We start from the raw sequence: 6,000 nt of genomic DNA, 5'->3' as shown, positions 1-6,000 counted from the left end.
GCCAGGCGTGAGAAGAGAAAATTCCGCAGCAGAACTGTCAAGAGAGATCTGGTCCTCCTGGTTCCTCAAATCACGCCACAGCTGCCACTCCCTGTTTCTTTCTGTGTGCCTGGCACAGCCCCGCAATCCTGGGTCATTTGGGGGGCAGGGAAGCGTGGCAGACAGCAGAGCTGTACATCCACACAATGTAGAACGATGGCTCCCTATCACCAGGAGTATTCAGATAGAGTATGAATAATCACCTCACAGGAGATTCCTGCTCTGGGCAGGAGATGGGAATTCTGAGGTATCTGCCAATTCTAAGAATCCATTGATCTCTTTATTCCTGGATTAGGAATCAGTTGATCTGGAACCCAATATGGGCTCCACCTCCTTCCTTGCTATGTGACTGGACCACAGGCATGTTCCTAAACTCCCTGAGCTCAATTGTCTCAATTATCTCTTATTATTATATAATCTGCCTACCTGCTCCTCTTGTGAGAAGCCCAGAAAATACTACACGAGCAAGTGCTTTGAAAATCTATTATTTTTTATTGCCATACTAAGAAGAGTAGTACTGCCGTTATTATTATTTCTACTCTCAGAGGACAACTGCACGACTCAAGCAAATACCACAAAGCAGGCCTCCTCACTCATCAGAAAGGCAGAACTAGTGTCTGAGAGAGACTTGGGGTAAAGAAGCCACATGCTGTGAAGTCAGCATTTCTCCCCACGAATGGTGATTCCTTAGGTTTGTTTCCTGTGGATCTCAGGTCTTTCTGAGTGACCTTTCAGAAGGATCTCTGGAACTTTGTGAACATTGACTTTAAAAAAAAATGTCCAATAGGGCTTCCTTCCAGTTGTACACATACCAAAAAAAAAGGGCTTGCTGAATTAATGAACCACTTCTCTTATCTATTTTTCCTGTTATCTAATTCCGAGGGGAAAGCTGGGAGCTCTGAGGGAGCTGGGAGACGCAGCTCACAACGCCTCCCTCCCACCCCGCTGAGAACAGCCTGGAATCCCTGCCACTGAGGGACTGAGACTGTCCTTGAGAGACTGCCTCACATCGGGCCTTGAGGAGCCACAGGGACACGCGCCCACTGTGGGTGAGTCGCCTCCTGGTCCCCCTGGTGACCACTCCAACAGGGCAGAGAGGGAGATGCACTGAGGGAGCCGAGGAGGAAGGCCAGGGAGGCCGGGAGCCATGGGGCTGGAGGAATAGAAGGTCGGTGGGGATCCCGCTGAATATCAGACTGTGGGCAGAAAGGAGGTGAGGGAAAGAGGGGAGGGAAACACTAGCCAGTATGCGATGGAGGATGTGCAAGTGGCTCTCAGACCTTGGGGGAGAGGAGGAAAGGCTGAAAGTCTTCACAGGCCAAGCCACAGAGGCAAGGCTTCCTTTCCCACTTCCTCTCTCTGGTTCATTTTCTCTCTGTTTCTCTTTCTCACAACTGGGTGACATTTTAGTTTCTCTGTTTCCCGGTTCAGCTTCCCACTCCAACAATCAGAAATCAATGGAGATGGTCAGTCTCTTGAGAAAAAACAAATAAATATACAGCACACAAAAAATCAAAAGGGTCTGACCAGGTGCCCCGGGGCCTCTTGCCTTTGCTGCCTCCAACACACCCAGATTGCCTGGCTTTCCCCCGGGTCCCTGCTGCTGACAGTCTGTCTTGAGAACCCCCTTGGAAAGCTTAGGAGACTCCTTCCTGACCCACGTCAGACCTGCCTGGTATGCTTTCAGGGCAGAAAGTCTCCCCGGTGTTTCCCGTTGGCTTCACCAGTGAGTCAGTGAACAGCCCTCAGGGCCATCAAGAGCTAATACTTTTCTTTGCCTATTCACGGGCCAAGGGTCAGCTAGGCCTGGTGTGGCATTTAATTTTTCATTTATTCTGGAGCCAGCCAGATGGGGATGGGTCTTGCAGGTGTACCGCAGTAACTGCCTTTTCCTTCCCCGAGCCCACTGCGTGCTTTGAAGAGCTTGGTTGCATATGCTTTTACACACAGATCAAAATTACCTCTGCTTCTTATAAATCCAGAGTTGGGGCAAATGAGCTTTGAATCTTATTTGTAGCTGAGAAAAGGGCTGAGTCCAAAAGAAAAGGAGAGACAAAGGTAAAGACAGAGGGGCAGCTTTGAGAGGACACAGGTGGAGAATGAAGAGACCCTGAGTTCAGAGTGAAGCGTTGCTTAACGGCCACGGCTCTGGAAGAGTCTGAAACCAGCCAGGCTGTCTGTGCGTCCTCTGCTTGCCCAAAAGTTGCAAACATACAATGGCATATTTTAACTCTTGTAGCCTTAGGAGGACTAAGCAAGTGCTCTTCCGGAATTCAGTAGGATTTAGTGCAAAGCTCTTGATGTCTGTACATTCACTACAAATATTAGCTCTGCAAAGTAGAGAGTGGAAGACTGTTCCCTCTGGCCTGTTTCCTCTCCCGCAGCCCTGCCGGCTCCCAGTGGGGTGAATTCAAAAGCTGTCTCAAAACTCACACTCATCTGCTTTACATATCTTTCCCCTGGCCAAATCTGGTTCCGCCACCCCTCCTCATGTTCGCCCAGTGCTGATGTTCTCACTCCTCTGCATGTTCTCCAAAATTAAGGGAAATTGAAAGGTTTTCAGCAGGGCAAAATCTGGGAAGTGCCGATCTGAACTGAGGGAAAACCTATCTGTGAAAGGCTGCTAGAGTTCCATGATTTATCATCACAAAATTGGTTTGGTTTATTTGTTAGTGGTAGGAGTCATAAGTGTTTTGTTTCTGCTAGTCTTACTCGGATAAATCACCCTAGAGTAAAAGGATATTTGAAAGTCCCACTTTTTGAACTTTTTTTACAGAATTCATTAGAGTTCATTTTTAGTGACATAGACATTTCCTCTTTTTCTAAACAATTTGTCTCTAAAGGTGATTTTGCATTGGCCTGTTCAATTGGCAGGGAGGGCGGAAATCTTAAACAGTTTTGCCTGGTTGGTGTTGAGGAAATGTTAATAAGTTGCTCTTTATCCCTGTTCTATTTCTCAAGCCCAATAAAATATCCATTTCAAATGACTTTCTAATGCCTCGTTATATTTGCCAAGTGATTTATAGGACAGAATATTATAGTTTGCATGTGTAAGTCCAGAGATGTTTCAGGGCTAGGGACAGTAGAGAGGAGGGGATTGGCTGGGGCAGCCCAGAGACTGAAGAAATTCAAGCGATCAATCTCCAACTGTCTAAACACAGCACCAAGTGGAGATTCGAGACAATTATCCGAATAATTGCGGGGGAGGGAGGCACTTTCACCTGCATTATCTAGATAAAGGGGCGGCACAGGAAAATGTCCGCGGCCCTGAAGGCCCTGCCTGGGTTCTTTCCACGATCACGCGAATTCTGGCAATTTTTCTGTCGGTTCTCCGAGCTGAGTCGGGGATGCGGCAGGAAGGAGAGGTTTCTAGAAAAGCTTAAAAAGGGCTCCCGCCGTGCCACAGTGGGGAAGGGGGCGTGCGCCGTGGGACGCCCCCGCCGGTCTGATAAAGCCCCGAAGCCGATCTAAGGTCAATAAACCGGGCGGCGTCAGGCTCTGGCGGAGGGTCGGAAAGGACAGGGGCTGGAAGGGAAGAGAGGAGTCTTAAGGCTGTCAAGGCTGTCGGCGAAATGAAAAGGGACCGGCGAAATGAAAAGGGACCGAGGACGGACGAGTTTTAAATCCCGGCGCGGGCCGGAGGCCTGGGCCGCGGTTCGGGGCGCGCAGCCCGGGAGAGGGAGCCGGAGCGGGCGGGCTGCGTGGGGTCCCCGCGGCAGCCTGGCGGGAGTAACAGCGACATGAAAAGTGTCCTGGGGAGGCCTCAATGCGCCAGGTCCTGGGCGAACAGTCCTAACCCTGCTGAGAGTTTAGAGAAGAGAACGAAAGTCACATTTTTTTAAAGGACGGAGGAGGGGGATGGAGACTCCCAAATAATAGGAACATTCAATAAAGCTTCAGGGACCCCTCAAAGAGGCAGAGAATTGTCCCAAAATAAGAAAAGTTAGGAAGAGGATAGCAGTAGTAATAATTAGTAATTAATTTTAATCCCTTTTGTAAGGCGCTTAAAAGATTACAAGTTCATTTTACATCGAGGTGTTTCTCCCACTCCTCGCGTAACCAGAAGAAAGATTGGGAAAAGTTACTCTGCCCAAAGTTACGTCGCCGGGGTCCCCTGCAAAGGGGCTCAAACCGCTTGCTAAACGACTCCTCATGAGAGATCTTCCCAAGAGAGAACCCATGAGATGTATGCAGCCGGCGCAGAATACTGGGCAATGGAAGCCTGGAAGAACGCTGCTCTCGGAGAGGGTGTTTTGGGCCCTTTAACGTCCGAATCTCTGGTCCCTGCAGCTGAGCTGTCAGTGCCAAGCCCGCGTGGCCAGGTGGGGGACGAGGTGGTGGTGGAGAGGGAGCAACGGGAGGGTCAGAGGGTCCCAGCCGACCCGCGCGACAAAAACCCTAGAACCAGAATCCTTCTTTGCCGCTTTCCCGCGCTCAGCCCACGAGGCCACGGAGCTCCCTCTCATCATTTCTATTCCTGGCAAGGCCAAGGCTGGCTTGGGTTGAACGCATTTTAACCGATATGGCGCCACGTAGACCAGGTCACCTCGGACCGGTGTCGTGCCCGAGCTCTTCAGGGTCGCGTCTCCGGCCCCAGGATCCCGGCGGGACTGAGCGTCCCGAGCGCAGGGCTGGTGAGCGAGAAAGCCCAGGCCCAGGCAGTAAGGTCCGAGCCACGGTCAGGATTGTGACCTCGGGCCTGGACCTAGCGCTGCTCAGAACACTTCCCGGGTTGCCCTCTGCTCAGGAGCTCCCTTTGGGGAGCTCAGAGTCCGCGGGATGCTGGACGCAAGGATGGCCTGAGGCGCGGAGGAGAAGGCTGGCAGGGCTTCCGCCCGCCGCCTGCGCTCCCCTCTCCTTGTGCAGGGCGCTGGCGGGACCATGGACCTGCTCACGCCAATGCCACTGCCCCACGGTCAGGGCAGAGAGGCGCGCAGCGAAGCTTGGTCCCCCTTGGTGTCTTTCCATTCTCGACTGCCCACTTGAGGTCCCTAAACAGGCCAAGAATCATAGTAGGAGTTTCATCAAAACGGTTATTCTTACACACCCACACACACCAACCCCCAGTTGGGCTGTTCTGCATGTCAGTATCCTCTTGCGGAGAGACACCTCCCACACTAGAGTCGAGGGTCGCATCCAACCCCAGACTCCAGTCCGCGAGGCACTGGATCAATCCTTTCTTGGATCGGGTTTGGAGGGTTATTGAGGGGCATAGACGGCACTCCGGGTTCGCGGGCTTAGTGCCCACGGAGACTGGATTCAGGTAGTTTCCCTCAGCCCCACCGGAAGAGCCTTCATATTTCAGGCACGGTCCCGGGCGGCGTGGAGGCTGGAGGTAGAGATTTCGCGCAGCTTCTGGACTTGGGGCTTGTGGAGGAGCAACCGGATTCGCAGGCTGGGCGCGCTGAGGTTCTGGGGAAGGACACTGTCTTGAATCACTTCTCAGCCCGCGCCCGAAACTCGAAACTCGACCATTCCGCGGTACGCCTCCTGCTCTTAGAAAAACTCCTGGCACAGCCTTCCAATACCCCATGTGGATAAACCCGGGGGCAGTAGCTGCAGTCCCCGCGCAGATGCCCGCACCAGGGGGCCAGTGTCCAGGCGCCGGGTGCGGTGTTCACCAGGGTCGGCGTTAGGCAGGGGTTGGAATGGCTGCTGCTTTTTCTTCAGATACTGAGATGTGTTGTTTCTCCCTCATCCACTCTACTCGCCCTTCTTAGGATTTCTTTATTCGTTTAGTATTGTCTTCTTAACTTGTTTTCTGCTTTCCCTTGTTCATCTCTCTCTCTCTTTCTCTTTCTCTCCATTTCTCATTCTCCTCTTTCTAAATCAGTTCCAGAGTTTCTTTTTCTTGCTCAGTCAAAATCCTTTCCCCTTACTTTGTTCTTTATCTGTGTAACTTGCTCTTCTTTTCTACCTGTGTGCCCTGGTTCTTGGCCAGCTGCAGACCTGGCTGATTCT

The 6,000-nt window shown here is 51.8% G+C and overlaps 1 protein-coding gene across 1 annotated transcript in view; it reads left to right on the top strand.

Annotated features, from left to right (window-relative positions):
* The first annotated feature begins 1,013 nt into the window (after window positions 1-1,013).
* Window positions 1,014-6,000, top strand: part of GATA4 (GATA binding protein 4) — a 79,677-nt gene continuing 74,690 nt past the window's right edge. Inside the window, exon 1 of the mRNA XM_058550391.1 lies at window positions 1,014-1,088. The gene's annotated coding sequence lies outside the window, so the exon portion shown is untranslated. The remainder of the gene's footprint in view (window positions 1,089-6,000) is intronic.

This window comes from Diceros bicornis, chromosome 11 (assembly GCF_020826845.1).
Source record: "Diceros bicornis minor isolate mBicDic1 chromosome 11, mDicBic1.mat.cur, whole genome shotgun sequence".
Classification (NCBI taxonomy): domain Eukaryota; kingdom Metazoa; phylum Chordata; class Mammalia; order Perissodactyla; family Rhinocerotidae; genus Diceros; species Diceros bicornis.
This window is presented reverse-complemented; position numbering and strand designations above follow the sequence as displayed.